Genomic DNA, 24,251 nt, shown 5'->3' with positions numbered 1-24,251 from the left:
GACTCCCTTTTGCTATTCAGCAGAGATTTATGAATGTGTGGCCTTACCTAGGCAGAAGTTTCTCTTTAATGCACCAAAGAGGGAAAACACTTGCTGACGCCCCTGAGAAAGCAGTCCCCAGGCCCAACGCTGCCCAGCTATGGTCCTGCCAGCAGTGTCCATAGAACTGCAGTCCCCAGGCCCAACGCTGCCCAGCTATTGTTCAGGCTGCAGGGCGCAGGAGAGTTAACTGCAACCCATGCCCGACTCTGACTTAGGCAAGCCTTCACATTTAAGACTGTGCTGGAAAAAGATTCCTGCTCTGGCTCTAACTCCAGAGGAGACCAAACGCTTTGACCCCAAGAGAATCCCAACCCCCACCCCACTACCAAAAGTGGAGAAGGGACTTCAGTGATAAAAGAGATGGGAGGGGCCGAGCCCTCCAGGGCTGTAAGTGCTTCTAAACTTACCCTGGGAATCTCCATGTGATAAATATCACAAACTAAGCCACCCCTCCCCATCATGTGAACAGAAGGCAAATTCTTCTGAGCAAAGGTCAACAGGAAATGACCTGAAGAGACCTTTGACCTTAATCGTGTTGATTCAAGGATTACTGAGGCAAGATTACTGGGGGGGAGTGAAATTCGCAAAACATATGTAGACTAGATTATAATTGAAAAAAGGAAACGCTGTTAAAAAAATTTAATTAAGGAAAGAAAGTACAGGATGTTTATAATAAAAGGGTGGAGGGCAGATATGGGAACTAACTTCTGCTCCATGCTGCTATGAACCTAAAGCTACCCCAAAAGACTGGAAAAAGGAAGGGGTCTGGGTGAGGGGCCGGGCAAGCGAGCATATGCTATGTATACGTCTTGCCTGATTGCTCGTCTTCATCTTTTTAGACATGTTCACAGTGGCTTTATTATTTTTGCATTTGAAAATAAATAATGGAGTCTGGTGTGGTAACCAGACCTATGATCCCAGCACTCTGGCACCTGAGGCAGGAGGATCGCCATGGTTGAGGCCAGCAGAGCTGTACAGGAAGACCCTATCTCAAAACAACAGACCCGGGTGTAGCCACAGGGACTCCTAGCACATGGGACCTGGAGGCAGGAGGATCAGGAGTGGGAGGCCAGCCTGAGTACCCGCTCAGGTTTAGGAATTACTTTCACCTCAGAAGCCAATGCATCCCACTCTTTGAAGGAAAGATCTCTACCCTTCAACTTCCAAGCCACAAAGAGAACGCCTTGGCCTAACCATCAGATGAAAAACCTGAGCCCTCCCCAAGCATGCTTGGGCAAGCAAAGGGGCATTGGTTCCCACGACGGCAGCAATAAATGTGCAATGCTGTGTGTCCTGTAAGCAAAACTGTGTCGGATTCGATTTGCTCTCACGTGTGCAAACTCAGCCCGGCCCTCTAAGAGTGGAGGAGGAACTCTACGATAGTCCCAAGTCTCCAGAAAACGTTCAGTCCAAAAGTAGAAACCACAGCAAAACGTGGGCACATGCACCTTTAATCGCACACTCAGAAGGCACAGGCTGGGGAGCTGTGTGAGTGTGAGGCCAACCTGCTCTAACAGGGAGTTCCAGGCAGTCACACTGCCTTGTCTCAAAAATATAAAACAAATATTTCATCAAGATACTGATCAGAAAGACGTCACAAGCAATTCATGTACAACACACGAGTCACACTTCAGTGTGCAGTGCGCCCCAGTGTGCAGTGTTCTCAGTATACAGTGTTCTCAGTGTACAGCGTATCTCATTGTACAGCGTATCTCAGTGTGCAGCGTATCTCAGTGTGCAGCGTATCTCAGTGTGCAGCGTATCTCAGTGTGCAGCGTATCTCAGTGTGCAGCGTATCTCAGTGTGCAGCGTATCTCAGTGTGCAGTGTATCTCAGTCTGCAGTGTATCTCAGTCTGCAGCGTATCTCAGTCTGCAGCGTATCTCAGTGTACAGTGATCTCAGTGTGCAGTGTATCTCAGTGTGCAGCGTATCTCAGTGTACAGTGTATCTCAGTGTGCAGTGTATCTCAGTGTGCAGCGTACCTCAGTATACAGCGTATCTCAGTGTACAGCGTATCTCAGTGTGCAGTGTACCTCAGTATACAGCGTATCTCAGTGTACAGCGTATCTCAGTGTGCAGCGTATCTCAGTGTCTGCGTATGTCAGTGTGCAGTGTATCTCAGTGTGCAGTGTATCTCAGTGTGCAGTGTTCACAGTGTACAGTGTATCTCAGTGTACAGTGATCTCAGTGTGCAGTGTATCTCAGTGTGCAGTGTTCTCAGTGTACAGTGTATCTCAGTGTACAGTGATCTCAGTGTACAGCGTATCTCAGTGTGCAGCGTATCTCAGTGTACAGCCTATCTCAGTGTGCAGCGTATCTCAGTGTGCACCGTATCTCAGTGTGCAGCACACCTCAGTGTACAGTGTATCTCAGTGTGCAGCGTATCTCAGTGTGCAGCATATCTCAGTGTGCAGCGTATCTCAGTGTACAGCGGATTTCAGTGTGCAGCATATCTCAGTGTGCAGTGTATCTCAGTGTCAGCGTATCTCAGTGTGCAGTGTTCTCAGTGTACAGTGATCTCAGTGTGCAGTGATCTCAGTGTGCAGCGTATCTCAGTGTGCAGCGTATCTCAGTGTGCAGCGTATCTCAGTGTGCAGCGTATCTCAATGTACAGTGATCTCAGTGTACAGTGATCTCAGTGTGCAGTGTATCTCAGTGTGCAGTGTATCTCAGTGTGCAGTGTATCTCAGTGTGCAGTGTATCTCAGTGTGCAGTGTACCTCAGTGTGCAGTGTATCTCAGTGTACAGTATATCTCAGTGTGCAGTGTATCTCAGTGTGCAGCGTATCTCAGTGTGCAGTGTACCTCAGTGTGCAGTGTACCTCAGTGTGCAGCGCATCTCAGTGTACAGCGTATCTCAGTGTGCAGCGCACCTCAGTGTGCAGTGTATCTCAGTGTACAGCGCACCTCAGTGTACAGTGCACCTCAGTGTACAGTGCACCTCTGTGTGCAGCGCACCTCAGTGTACAGTATAACCAGTGTATAGTACAGTTACTGGCTCTGTTTTAAAATATGAGTAAAAGCTGCCACTCCAAAATGAAAAATTTATTTCTACTGGACTACAGGAACATGGCTGATTTCTCAGGTGGCTGGAAGCCAGTTTCCACGGTCACACCCATTGGGTCCTGCCTACTGGCACCCACACTCTGTGAGATCACCTCCCACGGCATCATGGCTGGCCCGGTGACCAAGCAGACTGTGAAAATGGCAGCTTGGGACTTCCAAGACTAGCTCATAAATGTCACAACAGCCTATCAGGGCTTCTTGGAGGACTCTCATTTTACCACAAGCTGCGACCCATGTTGTGGGGAGCACCACCCTGCCCATGGAGCCCCTTGAGGTTCCTTAGGAAAAGATCTTACAGCCCTAGCTGACATCTTTATTGCAAACGTCTGAGCCAGAACTGATGTCCAAAATCCACTCCCAAGCCCTCAGCACAAAAGCTATGAAAGGTCATTTGCTGCCACTTTCAACCACTAAGCTCGGACGCCATAAACAGCAATGGCCCCAGGCCTGTGTGCTTTTCCCCAGGACACCCATCTTACAGCTGCTTTGTAATTTCATTAGCACTGAAAACTCATGTCAGTTGAGTATCCTAAGTACCCTCAGGAGTGAGTTGTTCCTGATTCCTTCCTGCCCTGCTGACAGGGATGTGGAGGACGGGACTGTGTCTGCATTCCACTGCCCTTCGTGATGTGCCCTGCAACCAACAAGCAGCCATTCTAAGAGATTTCTCTGTTACACAGACCATAAGTCATTTCCTAGAGTAAGCCCCTCTAAAACTTTACTCTGTATCTTTAGTTTTAAAAATAACCAGTGTAAGATATTACTACATGCCATTTAAAAAGGCTAAAAAATAGGGCTGGCGATAGTAACTGCTGGCAAGATATGTACTCCTGGAACACCAAAGCCACGTTCATATGAAAATTTGCAATCACGGTAGCTCTGCATTTACAGACGACATACTCAGAACTGCTCGAAGGGAAACGACCCCAATGCCCTTCAGCAGGTGGACGGCCAGACACCTTCAGTGTGTCCACGCAATAGCCACTACTCAGAAGGAAAAGCAAAGTCTTCCAGACAGTTCGGAGAGGCCAGCCTCCACAGGCTATGCTGTGTGTTGATGTGTGATATCATGGACACGATCAAATGACACTGAATGAAAGACTAACTAGCAGGGGCTGGGGGACCACAGGGGCAACACAGGGAGATTTCAGAAGAGATGGAAACGGCCCATGTCTTGACTGTGTGGTTGATGAGGCCGTTCTAGGCATGTGTTAAAACACAGTGCTGTAGACTTAATGCGGAATAAGTCACTTTGATAATATTAACATACACTCTACGTTAATATTAAATATATACATATATACATACTATATACTTTTTAATGTTCTACAAGAGCATACATATATCCTCTTAACCACTGGGCCATCTCTGTAGCCTTTATATATATTTTTTTTGAGGATTCTTTAAGTGGGGGAGGGGTTAGTTGGAAGCTTTTTTTACACTATGTCATCCTAGCTAGCCTGGAACTTTCTGTATAGACCAAATTGGCCTCAGACTTATGGAGATCCGCCTGTCTCTGCCTCCTAAGTGCTAAGATTAAAGGCGTGCACCACCATACCCCATTATACTTTCTTTCTGAGAAACAATTTCAATTATATTCTGCTTTAACGAGAAATATATTCACTTCTTAAATTGCCTTCAGGGCCTATGGCTCCCTTGACTTTCAAACCTTTCCTTTGTAAAACGCCAGCTCTAGGAATCTTCGCAAGCAAGCTATTTAAACCCATCGGTGTATCTCAGGACTTGCTAATAGTTACCACTCGTCGGCTCATTCTGGAGACAGAAACTCTTGCTGTGTCCCCCAAGAACATTCTCCTCAAGTTCAAAGGTGATTAAAGACCCGAGATGTGGGAGAGTGCACCCCTGGCATGCATGAGACTCGGGGTTCAATCTTGCACGGGTGCTCAATAAAAATCAGAGAAAATGGATTCACTCCTGAGGTCACAGCAGTTTTCTTTACCTGTTCCTGAAGCACCTAAGAGCACCTACCTGTCTGAGGGACTCTGGAAGAAAGAAAACAGCCAACACAATTAGCACGGCCTGTCAACATCAGAAAGTCTCGACCCGTTTCTACAAGGACTTTGTCTCTTTTATTCACTGAGGCAAATAAAAATCACTTCCTGCCAAGTGTGCCCATCTTTAAAATAGCATCCCTTCCATTGCTTGCAAATCTGTGCAGAGCCCTGGAATCTAAGGGATTCGGACTGCCAGGTTACTCGTGGACACACCTTAAGACTTGCACTAACCAACCAAAGCACAGAAAAACTATGGCTGCAGTTGAAGACATCACAGTTTCCGATACGCAGGAACTAACTGGCAGGAAAAGCAAAGTTAGATGGAAGGGAATAACTGTGACAGTGGTGGCCCTGAACCCTGAAGTCTGCACAGCGCTCTCCAGACGAACGGCATCCCTAGCCGTGTGTCTGTACTCTTGAACAGTGTCCTTCCAAGGTGTGCCAAAGGGAGAAACAGACATCACCTCGGCCAGGACTTTGATGGATGGCCGAGGCTTGGGTGTGCCAAACTGAGTATCTTTCTGTCAACAGACTAGAATTATCACTCAAGGGCCCCTGCTCCCTGGAGATGGATTAGGGCTGAGAGCAATAACAACTTTGGTCGCTGGCACCTGTGACAAATGGGGGCAGCAGGGCGGGGATGGGCCTTACCATGTGGTGCTATGCACAGCGACCCTTCCCAAGATCCCCTAGGGCTCCAGGCAGTTACACTGACCGCACTCCGCCTTCTCTTGATGCACGGGGATGCCCTGCCGTGACCCTGAGCAGGCGACCACTCTTCCCTTGTCATCGACAGGTGTGTCTGGACATGGACAGGAAGAACACGGCTATGGCAACAATAGATCAGAAGGGCAGCAGGCAGGTATGGTGACACAAACCTGTGATCCCAGCACTTAGCGGGCAGAGACGAGAGGCTCGGGATTTAATAAGGGTACGCTGCTGATTTACTCAGCTACACAGCAAGTTCAAAGCCAGAAACGGCTACATGAGATCAATTAATTAATTATTAATCATTAAAAAATAAAAAAGGAAGCATTGATGTTTCATGAACTTCCCCAGCTTCAGCGAACCCTTGCCGCTGGGGAGAGACTCCTGCTGAGCCACTTTCTGCTGTCTGCTTTGTTTTCCTTCATTTGTACGTAGGTATTCTGTCCATCTTGTTAAGCAACTGAGGTCAGGGCAGGCCTGTGATCTGGCTCTTCTCACACCAAGAAGGCCCATGCCTGGATAACCCTGGAGGGGACAGGGAAGGGTGGCGGTTCAGATGCATTATGGAATCTCATCCCAGCAGGACTGGAGTTTTCTTCCCAGGGCACTGAAAACACAGGAAGTGAGCTGGACGAGGGCTCAGTAGCCAAGGGCTGCCCCTGCCCCTGCTGAGGGCCTAAACACAGTTCCCACGACCCCCATCAGATGGCTCACGACAGCCTGAAACTCCACCCAGCTTCAGGGAGATGCTCAGTTTTGTCATCTGTGAGCAACTGCAAGTATGGACACACACACACACAAACAGAGAGAGAGAGAGAGAGAGAGAGAGAGAGAGAGAGAGAGAGAGAGAGAGAGAGAGAAATAAAAAATAAACCTTAAACAAAAGAAGCTGATGTCCAGGAGAAAGCAGGGACCAGACACAAGGTCCCATGCCACAGGGCTGGAGGTGTGGGGCAGCTCTCAGGCCCCAAGATGCCTCTGCTCCTTCTCTGATTGGTCCCACGAGCTAAAAAGAACTAAACACTCTAGCACCCTGCTGCACAGGGCTCAAGCTAGGCTTTTGTTCTTTGGGGTGAAAATAAAAGACAGAGGGAGATGGTCACCCCATGGTTATGCACCGCATTGCAAAGGCAAGCGAACCAATGGTGATAAAGGAAGGGGGCTGAATGGCTTGCAAGCTGGCCAGGGAGCCCCAGGGCCCTGTTAGCCTCCACCTCCCCATTGGCAAGCTCTTCACCAAACGAGCCACCACCCAGATCCTTAGGAGTTTTTTTTTTTTTTTTTGGGGGGGGGGGGTGTTGGTGATGCGAAGGCTCTAACATAGGGCTTCACACAGGCTAGGCAAGCGCCTCCTAGACTGCTTTTGAAAGATTGTATCTATTAAATGAAAAGATAAGAACACTGTTGATCTACATTCCACAACTGTCTGGACACATGGTTTTTATCTGCAGCTGCTGCTAAAATTCCTTCTCAGGAGAGGACATAAACAATATCTACCCCTCCTCCTAAGGTCACAAGGGCAGGCCAAGGCACAATTCCACCAAATTTCACTCTGGGGGAGCCAATGAGTTTATTGGGCTTACTTACTGAGCAAGGGTGAGGGGTTATCTACAGGGGTGTGGATACTCCTCCCCCAAAAGGTCACACCAGAACTTTTATCCCACAGGAATAAGGGATTCTCTGTAACCATGTAGATGGAGCCCCTCTCTCCCAATCTTTCTTGGCCTTAAATCCCTAGCAAGCAGGGCTGTGTGGCGTACCAGGTGCTATGAACATTGGCTGTACACTCAAGCGAGAGACCCCTTCTCTGAGTAGGGGTGAACCATCAACAAGCCCAACCAGGATGAATTTTTACAAATGAGCATACCCTCCAAGATAGAGAGGTGGCTGGCTTAGAGTAGCAGTTCTCAACCTGTGGGTCTCGACTCTTTTAGGGATCAAATGACCCTTTCACAGGGGTCACCTAAGACAATCGGAAAACACAGACATTTACATTATGATTCATTACCATAGCAAAACTACAGGCATGAAGCCCCACTGAAATAATGTTGTGGTTCACCACAGCACGAGAGGCTGTATTGAAGGGTCACAGAGCTAGGAAGGTTGAGAGCGGCGGATCCAGTCTCCGCCAACCCTTGGAGGGTAGTTTTGTACAGCAGCAACTCATGGGGTAAATACTTGGGCTCTTACTTACTAAGTCAGCTTTCCTTCAGAAATTCAACAAGATCACCGTCTCCTGGAGTAACCTCTTCTGTAAAATCCTTTCCTTGTTGTAGGATCAAATGCCAACAGGAAGTAACCTCAAGGAGGAGGGCTTATTTTAGCCCACAGTTTGAGGGGATAGAGTCTGTCCTGGGAGGAGGTAGCTCCATGGTGGCAGGGGTATATGGGTAGGCCCTTACATCTTGACAGAAACAGAAATTGGACATCATGCAGGAAATACAGCCCCCTTAACAATCTCAAGGGCCAATCACAAGTCTACTTCCTCCAGCAAGTCTCACCTTCCAAACAGGGCCACCAGCTGCAGACCGGGAGAGTTCTGAGACAAGAGCATTCAAACCACACCAGCTCTGGTTTTCCCTGAATGGCCTTTCTCCTTCCCAGAGTCCTCGCTGTCCCTAGAAGTCCCGCCTAACCTCTTCCTGCCTAGCTATTAGACATTCAGCTCTTTATTAAACCAATCAGAAGGCACCTGGGCAAAGACACATCTTCACAGTGTGAGCAAATATTCCCGACTCCTCTTACAGTCAAGAGTTCCTTCTACTTGGCCCCCTCTAGAATCTGATGCTAGACATTTGAGGCTCTGACTAAAAGAAAATATATCAGCCCCCAGAGGAGTGTCCTCACCAACTCCCTCAACAATATAAACGTTCATGCAAAAGCCGTGCCGGGTGGAAGAAATGGCAGGCACCACCTCTTTCCCTTAAAGGACTCCGGGGATGGTCCAAATGTGATCTAAACTGCCAAAGGTCACTTCCAAGATGATGAGCAGTGATGCCACCTCCGAAAGAGACAAATTCAAGGAGAGTTAGCCGAATGGTTAGCATATTCGGGCAAACACTCCTAGAACAGTTTGCTTCTCAGACAACTTGACCTGCCCAATGTCTTAAGTTCCTTTTCCTGTTGCCATGATAAAATACCTCAACCAAAACTTAACAAGGGGGGGGGGGCTTATTTCAGCTCACAGTTCATTATAGCATCCACACTGGGGTTATGTCACATCCACAGTGAGGAAGCAGAGAGAAAGGGACACCAGCTGCTGAGGGGTTCCTCTCTCCTGTCATCCCAAGGGCTGTAGCAAAGGGAATAGCACCACCCACAGTGGGTAGGTATTCTCACCTCAATTCACATAATAAACATAATCCCCCAGAGGCTATCTCTCTCCCAGGGGGTTGGGGATCTACCATCACATCCACAAAAGTCACTTTCCACAGGAAAAGAAATTAGAACACATTTTCCCCAAAAATTGTGCTATATGGCAGATGAAAGATAAACTCTTTCAGTGATGTTTTGAATGGGAATCCTCCTTAGAAAGGACAATTCCAGGAGGAACAGAAAATACAAAAATGCATTATTTAGTGCAGGTTAATACTATTTAACCAACTAGGCACGGATGCGTGGAGCCTGCAGGCCTCTACAGTGCACTTACAGGCTCTGGCTGCATCTCTGTTCTCCTTTTGCCCAAACCACAATACAGCTGCTGTGGCCACAGGCATCCAATCTGGTCTTGGAGGCTCTTTTTGAACATTTCCAAGAACCCACATCAGCAACCTTCCCAGATGCTGGGGGCTTCTGGGAAGGAATTGGAGCTTCGAGGAGCCTGAGCCACGGTGGCTTTAACAACCCCCAAGTGACAGTGTGCAGTAAGGAGTTGCAGGAGCCATCGGCTACAATGGCTAATGAGGCTGCAGCATCTAGTCAACCAGAGGTAACAAGCCCAAGGGCAGAAAAGCAACATGCTAGGAATGACAGGGTAGGACAGAAAGCACCTCCTCCTCAGCAACCCGGACACGGACACGGTGGGAGCCCGCCTACCGCCTACCATTCCTGGAGGCCTCTATTTGGTAGGTTAAAGATCTCATCAGCCAGACGTTCTGCCCTGGGCATCCAGGGAGTCTTACGCATTCCCTTGAAGTTTGTGAAGTTTGACCTGCCCGACAGGACAAAGAAGGAAGCCAGTTACAAGCGGGTCCTGCTAAGGGCAAGTCCTGCTACTTTGTAGGCACCTCTACCCCAGCTTCAATTACCTTGGAAGGTACCTGCTTGTTTAATAAGTTCTCAGTCCAGTTAGCCAATGTCTATCATTTATATTAAATGGACAGGACAATCAAGAATTAGGAGGATATTCATCCTGGTCTCATGTTACTCTCCTGATCTAGGCTTTGTGCTCCAAAGATGGCTGTGAACACGGAAGCCAGGGAGCACCTGCAGGCGCCCATGCACCTCGCTGCTGTAGTTAAGGAGCTGGAGGGATGTTCAGTGGTTAAGGGCGTGCATTGCTCTTGCAGAGAACCCATATTCAGTTCCCAGCACCCAAACTGGGATGTTCACAGCTGTCTATACCTCCAGTTCTGGAAATACCAAACGCCTCTGACCTCCGTGGTCGCCTGCACTCATACACACATACACAGACACAAATAATTTTTTCTTGTTGTTGTTGCTTTGTTTTATTATGAGACAGGTTCTCTATACAGCCCTGGCTGTCCTGAACTCACCACTATGCAGACCAGGCTAGCCTGAATTTACAGAGATTCACCTGCCTCTGCCTCTAGGGTGTTGGGATTAAAGGCATGCGTGCCATCAAGCCCTGCTACGAATTATTTTTTAAAAACGGAATGTTAAAACTTGCTTTTTCCCAGAGTCCGACCAGTTTGTTGTTCTTAACTGATTACAAAACCACTTTTTCCCTCATAATCCTTTCATCTATGAAATGACACAACCCAATTTGAATTTTATTTTAAAAATCTATTTACTTGCTTGTAATATTAACCACCCATTTGCCTCTATTTTCAAAATAACCAGGATTTTTTTTTTTTTTGTCTCTAATCTTCCACGTGAGTTGACTTGGGGAAGAACAAAGCTGCCCCAAGAAACGCAACGACGGGAGGAGCATAGCCATGGTAGCTTCTCCCTTCCTTGCACACCAGAATACATTTCCTGACCGTTCGTACATTCAATAATCAGACTGTGTAAAATTTTGCAAGAATGCCTGCTCTTCAAAAGACACCAACAAAAAATGAAGAGGGGTTGGCAAGATGGCCCAGCAGGCGAAGGCTCTTGCTGCCAAGCTTGCCAGCTCAGAGGGACGGGGAGAACCAGCTCCAGCAAGTTGTCCTCAGACTGCCACATCACACTGTACCAACACACGCACACACACACACACACACACACACACACACACTAGTACAAAAGACGCACAGGAATTAAAGAGTGACGAGAATAAACACGTGAACAGATGAAAATATTAACAAGACACAGGCAGAACAAAGGGTATCTAGAGACGGATCACAGCTATAGGCAAGGTGGGACTGGGTGCGAGCTGTTTACTCATGACAATTGTACTCAGCACAGCTACAGAACACACACGCACGCATGCACTGTGTGTGTGCATTCACAGAAAGCAGACAGACAATTGACTGAGAAACGCACAGGATGATTCCAAGAGTCATCAGGAAAACACAAACTAGAACCACCTCACACAGTTACTACGCGCTCCCCTAAAGGGCTACAATGAAAAAGACGGACCATTTCAAATGCAGGCAAAGAACAGTCACAAAAGTTTCTGGAGCCTGGCGGGTGGGAACATAAAACAGAAGCCCCTCAGAACACACATGGCAGTTAAGAGCCCAGCACAAATGATGAGAACATACTTCCACACAAAGACCTGTCTACAAGTGTTCTTAAGACCTTGGGTCGTGAGCACCAAACTCAAAAACGACCTAATGGTCACATCTTGGGATCACAACCCCAGTGCTGTTAAGAATCACTGAGAAGAAAGGAACTGCCTGGAAGTAGAGGAGGGGAAAAAAGACAGAAATGACACCTGCATCCATTATAGTGAAACTGCAAACTCCAGAAAGAAAAGCCAGGCCATTCACAAATAACAAATCACTGGTTGAGTAACAGGAAAACCGCCATGAGAATTCCAAATCCTGACAATCCATCCTTCTGAAACAAAGATATCCAAGGAGCTCAGAAAAGGAGGTTACCACGGACAGGTGTGTGAACGGAACTCTAAGAGGCAATGCTCGCAGGAGGTTACCACGGACAGGTGTGTGAATGGAACTCTAAGAGGCAATGCTCCCAGGAAGGAAAGCATCCAGAAACCTCTGTGCTCAAGGAGGCCCTATCCAGGAAGAAACTGCAGAGATCCACTCAAGTTGGGGAAACGACCAAATGAAAAGATGGATCAGGCAACACCAAAACATTAGCGGAAGCATCTGGTAGGAGGCGGTAGGTTACAGTCAAGTCTGATTTCCTCCGTGTTTCATCGCATCATCTTTATGTCCGTGTAAAACATGACTGAGTCTTTTTCACATCAGCCAGCTTTAAGGACCAAATTGCTCAGTTACAAAGAAATGATATATAAACTCAAATATCAAATTTTCATATTCCCAGAACTGCAACCTAGTGCTGCTAAGGTCAAGTCTCCCATATTAAAAAACAAAACAAAACAACAACAACAACAACAACCCAGGAACTAACTTAAAAGAGCCTTAAAAGCTAAGCATGCTAATTCACTCAGCAAACATTCATCAAGGGTTTGCTATGTTCCGGGCACTATCCTAGACCCGGAAATAACAGGGTGAGAAGGAAAAACTGAAAGTTTCATACTCCTGACTTCTAAATCTTCCTTTGAAGTTGATAATAAATCACCGTTATGAAAAGCATTTCTCCAAAAGTCTTCAAGCAAAACAAAGTGACCATGGCCATGCTGGGTTTCTTGGCACTCCACAGCATGCATTAAAGACAGCCTAGTTGGGCCTGTGGCATTTGTGTTTTAATGTATGCACAAGTGACAGATTAACACACGAAATTAATTCCGTGCAAGTGAAGAATCCCACACTAACTCCAAACGCTGCAGTCTATAATTTCCATACCACAGCAAAACTGCAACACCACTGTAAGCTCCTGAGCCTGCAGCCAACGTGAGTCAAATGGATGGTTGGTCCTTGTTTTTATTCCACAAGAGGCATGCTCAGAGTACCATGTTTAAACAATGTATCAATCATCCACTTCTTGAAAAGTATCCCCTCCAAAACATTTCTACTGACTCAAACAGAAAAAGGATATTTCCCTAGTAAAAACTAATCTCTCTCCATTGAAATGAGCGTTTTGCTGGGGGCTTTTTGATTTAAAAACGAAAGTGACAATTGGTGTAAGTGGATAGAGACGTTGGCATTTTCGTTTCTTAATGGAAACCATTTGGCTTACCTTGGCCACATGGAAGTGGTTAACAAGGGTTAACAACCAAATCTGCGTCACAAAGGGCCAGAGGACTATGATGGGGTAATGCCTCAGCACAAATGTTAGCCATTAAAAGGCAGAAAACTGCAACCACATATGTTCAAGAGTCCACTGGGAGAGCTCTCCTTTCTGTGTGTGTCTCTCTGTGTGTGTGTCTGTGTGTGTGTCTGTGTGTGTGTGTCTGTGTGCGCGCGCACGTGTGCAAATCTAATCCAGGCTGGCCTCGAACTCACTGTGCAGCAGCCAGCAGAACCAAGGACGACCTTGAACACCTGATCCCACCCCCCTCACACACACACACACACCCCTCCGGAATGCCAGTATAGTAGGCCGTGCTGGCACAACCGGTTTATTGGCAGCTAGAAACAGAACCCAGGATGAACACTCCACGTTTACACCTCCTGGCCATCAAATGCACCAAAACACAGGAGAAAGGCAGCCAGGGAAGACTCCAGCCTCCTGAGGCCCTCCTCCTCACCCAGGCAAGAGGCCACCAACACTGGGAATACTTGCCAGCCCTTGGAAGAAAGGACCCCAAAGGACTATGTCACAGGGCTGTGGGGGCTTCTTTGTTTACTGTTACCATCTTCTTTTAGAGAGGAAAGTGCAGTTCTCAAAAATACTCATTTATTCTCTGCAGCAAGCAAGGCAATCACAAAAGATTGGTAAAAGAGGCCGGGTGCATCAAGCCAGCAAAACACAAGGTCCCTATAAAGTCAGTCTCCATGGTCCTCGGACATATCCCCAGGCTGGTTTTACAAAATAAAACCAACATGCAAAAATTAGGTTTTGTCTTTCCTATCTAGAGTTCATCTACTCATTTTTCCAAATGAAATAAACTATTAAGCATTCCTTTTCCCTTTTTTTATCCATTCTGTTACTGAGATTATGGAGTTAAGGCTGACCTTGAGTTAACTACACAGCCAAGGCTGGCCTGTAACCTCTGAGCCTCCTGCTTCTGCCTCCAGAATGCTGGGGTTACATATGTGACCCCCACACCTCAACCTTTTCAATATTACTTTTAATCTTATCTTCATCTTTAAATATTTTTCCCTTGGATAATTCCTTTAATGAAAAACAAGATCAAAAATAATCCAAAACAATGATCCCAATATCAATGCCCAGAAGAGAATATCGACGCAGAAAAGTACATTACAAACAGGTGTCAATACATGCACACTTGGGGAGGCTGAACCAGGAGGATCTCCAGTTGGACCAGCCAGGGATACGCTGCCCTATCCTATCTCAAAAGGAAGTGGGGGTACTTAACTTCAGAAGGATCCCCAAGATACAGAACTCCTACATCTAACAGCGAACCCCGAATCAGAGGAGCACACTAGAGTCCTGCGTTCACCCGGAGGAGGTGGTTACCTCATTGATGACCAAGTATTTCTAGCTTCCTGTGGGCTTGGCAGACATCTGCTGGCTATCTACACCACCAACTCCCCCAGTAGGCCAGTCACTGCCCAATAATGCTTCTATTTATTTTACCCAGAAGCAGAGCTATTAGCCAGACATACTAAAAACACAAACGTTTCGTTGTGCTTGGAGTAGGTCCAATATTAGTGTCTTGCTGCAGACCGATGCAGCAGGAATATAAAGTGAGCCGTGTGGATACCATACCCACAGAAGACACGCATTGGCAGGGACCCACCCACCTGAAAAGCTGAGGATAAGGCCCCAGCGAGAACAGTGGGGCTGAGCAAAGACGGCTGGGATCTGAGAAGAGCCCCACCTCATCCTTAAAAAAACCAAGCCAATTTTTAAGGCGACTCCCTACTAGTGCTTCCAGAACCCAAAAGGCTTTTTCTTTCTTTCTTTCTCCATTCCTTGTTCAGATAGAAAAAGAAAAGCAAGAAGACAACGCTGGGGTAATATTCTGAAGTGGGCTTGGCAAGTCCCCACGTGCGAAGCACATTAACATGGCATGGGTCGAGGTTAGGCTCAGAAATCGCTGCCCGCTGGAAGGTGGAGACGGTGGTCTCGGGGGTACCCAAGGTCAGGGGCCAGAGCTAAGGGAGTCTAACGCGGGAAACTAGCAAGGAGGAACGCAGGAACAAAAATAAATGAAACAGCCCGAGGCCACCGAACTCCGGGGAGGGGGGAGGGGTAAGAGAGGTTGAGCACGGTAAACTGTTCCAGATGAGAGGCAGGCACTCGCTCTCCTACATCTCCACCAGCAAGCAAGTCTCAAAACCTCGTTTCTTTGTGAACCCTACCTCCCCTTTTTTTTTTTTTTTGGAGACTACGAAATCCCCACCAGCAGCTGATCTTCAAGTCCCATCAATGAAACGCGTATCCCCCCACGACTCCGAAGTATAAAACACTCACTCAGAGGGGTCCGGATGGATCACACGGCTAAAGTTTCCCGAACTTAAAATCCTAAAAATCACAACCAGAAGTTCTGAAATGCCTCACGCACAAAAAAAAAAAAGAAAGAAAGAAAAAATATATATACATATCCTGTGCTTTCAAAAGAAAAAGAAAAAAAAACTTTCCCCTCGATAAGGCATACAGCAAAGAGACACAAGATCTAACTTAAGAGGGTGTGTTCCTCTTTGTCACCCACCGGGAAGCTCTCGCCGCGCGTGGGCGAGCTGCGGGGACCCGGCACGGCGGCACCCGCGCCTCGGCGGCCGGGGAACCGACCTCCAGGGCTGAGATTGCAGCCCTAGGTCCGGAAGAGGCGTCGGGGTCGCTGTCACCGGGCAGGGTGGGAAGGGAGGAAGCGGGGGAAGGGCGCCCGCCGAGTGGAGGCCGGGGAGGTTGGGGGGGGGGGGGTCCACAAGCTCAGAGCCCCGCAGCCCAGGTCCGCGGAGGTGAGCGCCACGGGAGCCCAGGGAGCTCCGGCTCCCGCTATTGTTGCAGGGCCCTGCGGCCGCCGGCTACAGGCGGGACCGTCCCCGCTGATCCCGCGGCCAGCTCGGCCCGCACCCGGGGCCGCGGCCGCAGGGACTCTCACAAGTTGCCGCCGCGGCCGGGTCCACCCCGGCGGCCGCCCTCCAGCCGCGGTCATTGTTCGCCGCGCGCCTCCTACCTCGGCGGTTCCGGCGGCTCCGGGTCCGGGCTGCGTGCTGCGTGCTGCGGGCTGCAGGGCTGGCGAGGGCGCGGCGGCGGCGACGAGCGAGGGGTCCCCGCGGGCGGCGGGCGCGCGAGCTAGGCAGGCGGCGGCCGGCCGAGGTCCGAGCCATCAAAGGTGGCGCGGGGCGGAGGGGAGGGCGGAGCAGGCGGGGTGGGTGGGGAGCGCGCTCCGGGTCGCCGTGGCCGCCTCGACGCCCGGCCGGAGAGCCACTCGCACGGAGAGGAGCGGCGCAGAGCGGGCGGCGGCCGCGTCCCCGCCCCGCGCCTTCTTCGCCCCGCTCCCCGCTCTCCGCAGCTGCTGCGCCCGCGCCGGGACCAGCCACCTCCGAGACTGGCGAGCGGGAAGTGCGGGGCACCACCGCCCCTCCCTGGGCCTGGGCCGGGCCCTCGGCAGGGGGAGCCTGGGCACAGCCTGGGGACAGCGGAGAACCACAGCCCCCTCCAGCGTCCGAGCCGTGACCTGCGCCGGCGCGCCCGGCCCCGCCCCGTTCGCTCCGCCCGGGAGGCAGGTGCGCAGAGAGGTGGCCCGCAGGCAGGGCAGCGCCGCCCAGCCCAGAAACGGTGCCTTACTTGGGCGTGCGGCCAGAGCCGCTCTCGGAGCTGGGCCACCAAGCCGAGCGCGGGAAGAAGAGCCACCGCCGAGAGGCGAGCGCTGGTCCCTAGTGAGTGGAATGCCGAGAGCCGGAGACTGGCGCACCCAAGAAACCAGCAGCAGATGGCGGGAGATCCGTGGCACCGATTCCTCAGGTCGCTTTGGCAAGCCCAGCTAGGGCTGCGACATTGCGTGGAAAACGTCTTGCAAAGACACCTTCCCCGCACCCACCCCTTCGGGCTACTCGCGCAGGCTTCCGGCACCACCCCAAGCTGCGCGGGAGTCTATGCCAGAGGCGCAGGTGCCACCTCTGATGCTGCCTAGGCCCAAAGTCCGCCAGAGCGAATCCCACGACAGTGATCACCCCCATCACCCTTCGGCCAGGGGACAGCAGAGCGCCCCGCGAGGGTGGCCTGCTATAGGTGTTCGGTCCTCTTCTTGTTTTCCAGAACTTGGTGATAAAGGGGGAAAATCTGCACAGAGAAGGCCCAGGACCCTAGGTGACTTTCGGTCCCTGCCCCCACCTACCAGGTGCTTTTTAAATTTTTTTTGTTTTTGTTTTTCCTTTTATCCCCCTTCCCAGCTTCTGCTCTCTGCCCACCATTGGGAGAGGTCTTGGGTCATTGAACATATGAAACAGGAAAACCCCGTTCTGCTGGATCCAGAAGCTGGTGTGTTCCCACCTCTAGCGCCAGTCTGGCTCAGAATCTGGTCACTTTGCGCCCTGGAGCAATTCACTGACTTCAGGCCCAAGGGGCACACTGTAAAGGAGAAGCTTGGCGAATGGGAACTGCCCCTGTGGGAAGGGAGGCTTGAGATGAGAAAGCTCGGTTACCCAGAGAGGGGCACATCATGGGGCTAGAAAGCCGCCTACTGAGGATCGGGGCTCCTTCTTTCATGCTGCACACTCGAAGTTAAGTTCCCCTGGCTCTGGAAAACCAGGAAGGCCTTGGGCAGTTTGCTGGAAAGAAAATGGGTGGGTCGGAAGCCGGCTCCGTGGCCAAGCTGTGTGTGGCTTTACAAGTACGGACTAGCTATTTTCAGCCAGCCATTTTCTTAAGGGTAGTGGTTGGACCACCAAGGGCAGCAGTAGCCGCACTCAGTTTTAAGGAATGGAAATTACTCTCCATCGCTCCCCAGAAAGAGGCTCCTTATGTAGTCCAGGCTGGTCCGCATGCCTCTGCCCCTCAAACATTACAGTCTGAACCACTAGGCCCAGTGAAAGCATGAAATTAACTTCTTGGTAATCGGCCACGGGCCTACCAAGCCCTGACATCTAGTTACCATACCCGGAGAGCCACGGAGATTCACGGGGTCTCCTCACAGAAACAAGGTAGCAAGGCCCAGACTGATTGCTGAGCCTGTGACACAGCCTGCGTAGTTTTAAAGTTACTGCAGGTGATTCCCAGCGTGGGGCCCAGTTAGCTAAGAACCCCTATAGCTGAAGTGGAAATCACCTGGGAGTCTTGTTCTGGTGCAGATTCTGGATCTGCCTGGTTCTAACACATTCCAGGTGGCATGCTTTGGTTGATCCAGGGACTGTGTTGGCTGTAATGTGCTGTGTCTCATGAATTAAAGCAAAATGGTAGGTGTTACAAAAAGACAAACAATAGCATCTTCCCAGTGGTCCTCATTGAAGATCAACATTTCCTTCCTTCCTTCCTTCCTTCCCTTCTTCCTTCCTTCCTTCCTTCCAATTTGGGTTTTCAAGACAGGATTTCTCTTTGTAGCCCTGGCTCTCCTGGAACTTGCTCCGTAGACACTAGTCTCAAACCTGGAGATCCACCTGCCTCTGCCTCCTGATTGCTGGGATTAAAGGCCTGTGTCACCACGGCCCAGCATGCAGTTTTGGCTCAACTGTTTTGTATTTCTGGGATAAGAATGGTTTGGTTTGGTTTTGCTTTTAGAGCTATTTGTTGGGTGTGTGAACGTTGGGTGTGTGAACGTTGGGTGTGTACATGCTGAGTGGTGTGTGCATGCTGGGTGGTGTGTACACATGGAGTGTGTGCATGCTGGGTGGTGTGTACACGTGGAATGTGTGCATGCTGGGTGGTGTGTGCATGCTGGGTGGTGTGTGCATACTGGGTGGTGTGTGCACGTGGAGTGTGTGCATGCTGGGTGGTGTGTGCACGTGGGCTGTGTGCATGCTGGTGTGTGCATGCTGGGTGTGTGCATGCATGCACTATGCATCTATGTGGGGGTCAGAGGGCAACTTCTGGGCGTTGTTTCTCCTTCCATGAAGTGGGTTCCAGGGACGGAGCTCCGGTTGTCAGGATTGGTAACAAGCACCCTGACCCGCCGAGCCATCTCATGGACTCCTGTCATGCTGTTTTGTTATCTCAAAATTAATAACTTAAGAAAGTAACTTTTACTGGAGACAGGAGGAGAGAGCCAGAAGACTGAGTAGGAGTTGATGCAAAGAGTGAGTGCGGGAAAGAAGAGCAAGGGAATTAGGAAGGGGTGAGCGAGGCGGCCCAGAGGACCTGCATGGTGTAGAATGCACACTTTAGGTTGTCTCCATTACTTTAGCCACCGGAAACCAAGCTGTCCCTTGTCACGGTGACCAGCTGCTGCCTCACCTTCAGAATATAAATATTTACAGCACCCCAAACTGTAGGTGGAGCTTTTTAGTAAGCTATTACTGAGACCCTTTTATTAAATTTATTTTTTTAATTTTTTAATTATTTACTGTGTATACAGTGTTCTGCCTGAAGAGGACACCAGATCTCATTACAGATGGTTGTGAGCCACCATGTGGTTGCTGGGAACTGAACTCAGGACCTCTGGAAGAGCAGCCAGTACTCTTAACCTCTGAGCCATCTCTCCATCCCCTAATTTTACCTTTTGTAAAAGTGGTTCATACCTATAGTTCTGTGACAGACTTTTCTGGGGAGACACAAAACACAGGTCCCCCCTTCCCAGAAAGAGGGCAGACCAAAGTGACAGCTGCACCCAGGCACAGCTTGGCAAGCGGGTGAGATTTTCCTACTGACCAAAGTATGGGTGAGGAACAGGGTGGCATAAAGCAGCTACGTGATCAAAAGCGTACCCAGCACAGACGACAGTTGGTGAAAGCTGCCATCCGGAGCTTTCTGCAGGACTGGCAGGACTGATGGGAGAAGCAAGGAGCCGGTGGTCTCCTCTCGGCTTCGCAGACCTGTGAGAGTCTCAAGTGCCTCCCCCTCTCCCTGATGGAGGGAATGTTTCAACTCAGGGGAAATTTCTGACCAACAGATGGCAAGTTCAAGACTAGCCTGAATTTCATAGTGACACCATGTCTCAAACAAACAAAACTCCACACAAACAGGATGTTTGTTTGCAGATGGCCTGAGGTTGGTAACCAGCACCCACGTGATGGCTCACAGTCGCCTGTAACTACAGCTCTTCCACACATACACACACATATATCTCTAAAAACAAAAACAGGTGGGTATGTGTTGACCGAGGTTTTCTGTCCCGCCCAGTCCTGCAGCTGTTAAGTCCTAAAGAATCACACAGAAGTCTACATTAGTTATAAACTGATTGGCCCATTGGCTCAGGCTCCTTATTAACTAAATCTTATATCTTACACTAGCCCATAATTCTTGTCTGAGTTAGCCATGTGACTTGGTACCTTTTTTGGCGAGGATGTCACATCTTCCTTCCTCTGAGGCTGGGTCACGACTGCCGACTGAAACTTCCTCTTCCCAGAATTCTCGTTGCCACGCCTCTACTTCCTGCCAGGCTACTGGCCAATCAGTACTTTATTAAAAATAATACAAGTGACAGGATAAAAGACCATTGTCCCACAGCAGGTATGGTGGTGTGTACCTTTAATACTAGCACTAGCCAGATAGAAGCAAGTGGATCTCTATGTGTTTGAGGGTAGCCTGGTCACTATAGTGAATTTCAAACCAGTCAGGCCTACATAGTGAGACCCTGTCTCTCTCTTACACACACACACACACACATACAATTATGGAACAATCCCGTGTTCACATGGTAAAATGTAGTGCAGAATGCTGCCAAGCAACCACTCCCTATCTGTACCCGGTATCATTTCTCAGAGGTAGTTTTCCCGTCCGCTTTTAGACATCTGAAATGTTCTAGCCTTATACAAAGGGGAGGGACACTGAACAGTTGGATCACTTAAGCAGTTAAGAACACTTGCTGCTCTTGCAGCAGACCAAGGTTCAGTTCCCAGCATGCACGTTGGCTCACGACTACCCATAATTCCAGTTCCAGGGGACCCAATACCTTCTGACCTGTGCAAGCAACAGGCATGTATGAAGTGCATATGCAAGCAAAACAATCATAATCAGATATTTTTTTAAATGCTTGTGCACAAATCTTTACTGTGAAGAGCTCATGTGTTACTTTAAAGACAAACTTCTCCCACGGTTAGCATCCACTCCCCTGGCCAACATCACCATTCTTTAGTCGGGAATCTCTGGGTTTGGGACCATGCTGCTTCCTGGACCTGCAGTTTTGCAAGGTCAGTACCTGAGGAGCCTGCAGCTAGGCTGCCTGAAGCCCCTATGGACGAGAGCTCTGGTTTACTCATGGTCTATATATCCTACAGATGCTCTGGCCTTCAGGTCACGGTGACTCAGTGCCATGGCAAAGGGAAAACTGAAGAGATCACGTGTGTGGTTAGGTTACAGCATATGTGACTTCCTACTTAGGGCCACCGTTACTGTGATGAAACACCACAACCAAAAGCAAGGTGTGGAGGAAAGAGTTTATTTGGCTCATACTTCCACATCACTGTTCATCACGGAAGGAAGTCAGGACAGGAACTCAAACAGGGCAGGAACCTGGAGGCAGGAGCTGATGCAGAGGCCACAGAGGGGTGCTGATGACTGACTTGCTTATCATGGCTTGTTCAGCCTGCTTTCTTATAGACCTAGCGTCAACAGCCCAGGGATGGTACCACCTGCAATGGGCTGGGCCATCCCAGATCAGTCGCTAATTAAGAAGACACCCTACAGGTTTGCCGACAGCCCGATCTCATGGAGGGTCTTCTCCATAGAGGCTCTTTCCTTTCAGAAGACTCTGGCTTGTGTCAAGCTGACAGAAACAGCCAGTTTAGTGACTTCTATTGCATCTGTTCCCTTTTGCTGTGATGTATACAAGAAGCAACTTCAGGGAGAAAGGCGTTGGCTCGAAGTTTATGGGCATACAGTCCATTACAGAGGGGAAAGCAGGGTGGCTGGTGACTCCATGGTGGCAGGAAGGCAGAGCTGAGACTTGACTTTACCTCTTGACAGAAGAAGAAGCAGATGGCTGATTGGAAGTTGAACCTACCTGTCTAAACTCAGGGTCCACCCACATGATCAACCCCTTCAGCAAAGCTTCACTTCCTAAAGACTCCAAACCCTAAAGGCTCCAAACCTTCCCCAAACAGCTCACCATCTGGGAGCCAAGCATTCAAACATGTGACTCTATCAGGGACACTTGACACCCAAACTAGAACCACCATCTTGTTTGCATTCTCTTTCTAGTGACTTGCCCTTACCCGCTCTCTGGCTTCCCTTTTAGCATGATGTCAAGGTGGGAGCTGCTTATCCAGAGTCATAGACAATAGAGGGGGCTTTCCCTGCCAGGGGCTCCTAAGGAATTGAGAACTTAGTCCAATGGCCTCTGAGTTGTGGAGCCTTGTCATAATTCATGTGAGTGGACCAAAGCGGGGAGCATTCCAGGCGAGCCTTGAAATAATTGCAGAACCAGCAGATCCAACTAAGCAATTCCTCTGTGCTTGACCCTTGAAATCTGTGAGATGAGACATGTTATGGGCACTGTATTTGGGGGTGGCTTGCTTTGCAATACTTAGCTGTCATATCATAATGTGGTAGAAACAAGAGTGTTCAATGTTCAAGGTCATATTATCTGGAAGAATATGAGTCTCTCTGTCTAAATGGCAGCGCATCTTGGGTGTTTGAATTGAATTGAATTTCAGCCGCTCACCCTGCAAACTCCGCCCCTTTGGGGGGTACCTCCTGTAGGCCCATATTTCTACATGGTATGGTGACCAGAAGCCCATGCCACAGTTTGCACCTGCCACACACGAGGTGGTCACCTAGCCTGTTGCCATCACAAACAAAGGGTCAGGATGTTGTTCTGCTCCTTCTTTGTAATTTGGAGGACACCTGAGAAGAGATGTTAATTCAGCCTACGTGACAGAGCTGGCATACAGAGCAGGAAGATAGGGAGATGACAGAACGGGCATTGAAAGGTGTGGTCAAAGGTGTGGATGTGACCAAAGACATTTGCCTGGTTACCTAGGAAACAGAATGCTAATGAATTTCCCCCTCAGTTCATGTTTTGGTATATAAGACTGGAGAATAAACGGAGGAATTTTCAGGATGTGAACTCAGGATTTCATGAGGGATCACTGAGAATCTCCCTCCTGATAAAGTCATGTGAGTTGTGTCTTTATTCCCACACCTCCCCACTGGTCTGGAGAAATAATTTAGGGTCCGGGCTGGCACTGGACCCTCCTGTCTATGGCATTGGAGTTAGCAACTCCTTAATCGACCTAATGAAGCTAAGCTGCCAAGAGAGAGACTGGCATGCTGTGAACCCCTGGGGTTGGAGAGCTTCAGGGCTGCTAGGCAATGTCTGGAGGTGAGACCTCCGTTCTTCTGCAGGGGGAGTTTCAGACTTGAGAAGAGGAAGCCATGGCAGTGACAGACCTGGGTCAGGGAAAGGGCAAAGAGGGGTGGGAGAGCAGAAACTGGGGATCAAAGGAATGCCTGAGGGACATCTCCGTTAGCCACACTCCAGTGAGTGTCCAGTCATGTGTCCTTCCACTCTGCAGATCTCAAACATGTCCGCCATAGTGAACATTCCATCACTGATCTGCTCTTTGAAGCCGGGCCAGCTGTCAATCTTTCGGTCAATAAAGGACAGTAGAGTCGGTGCATGAGGCCTTTATGACCAACTCAGAGAGACCATGTGGCTTCTTTTTGTTTGGTTTGGTTTTGTTTTGTTTTTCGAGACAGGGTTTCTCTGTAGCTTTGGAGCCTGTCCTGAAACTAGCTCTTGTAGACCAGGCTTGCCTCGAACTCACAGAAATAAGCCTGCCTCTGCCTCCTGAGTGCTGGGATTAAAGGCCTGTGCCACCACCATCAGGCTGACCATGTTGTTTCTAACTTGTTCTCAGTACAGACTTTCTCAGGGAGACGTGCTCCACGTCACAAGTCCAAACTCTCCCAAGACTGCCATGCTCAAGCTATCTGGAGGTATGCTAGGCACAGTCCTGGGAGCCCAGGATTCATCCCGGCCCATGTGGCAGGGTA

The 24,251-nt window shown here is 49.4% G+C and overlaps 1 protein-coding gene across 2 annotated transcripts in view; it reads right to left on the bottom strand.

Moving 5' to 3' along the window:
* Positions 1–16,934, bottom strand: part of Farp1 (FERM, ARH/RhoGEF and pleckstrin domain protein 1) — a 222,899-nt gene extending 205,965 nt beyond the window's left edge. The window contains exon 1 of one of the 2 annotated variants that reach the window (XM_041670244.1): positions 16,336–16,934. The gene's annotated coding sequence lies outside the window, so the exon portion shown is untranslated. The remainder of the gene's footprint in view (positions 1–16,335) is intronic. The other variant, XM_041670237.1, reaches the window with a different exon arrangement.
* Positions 16,935–24,251: the final 7,317 nt, after the last annotated feature.

Source organism: Microtus oregoni, unplaced genomic scaffold (assembly GCF_018167655.1).
Source record: "Microtus oregoni isolate MIOR12 unplaced genomic scaffold, Mior012 000001F_ref0000356, whole genome shotgun sequence".
Lineage (NCBI taxonomy): Eukaryota > Metazoa > Chordata > Mammalia > Rodentia > Cricetidae > Microtus > Microtus oregoni.
The sequence above is the reverse complement of the archived record's forward strand: the minus strand, read 5'-3'. Positions and strand labels throughout refer to the sequence as shown.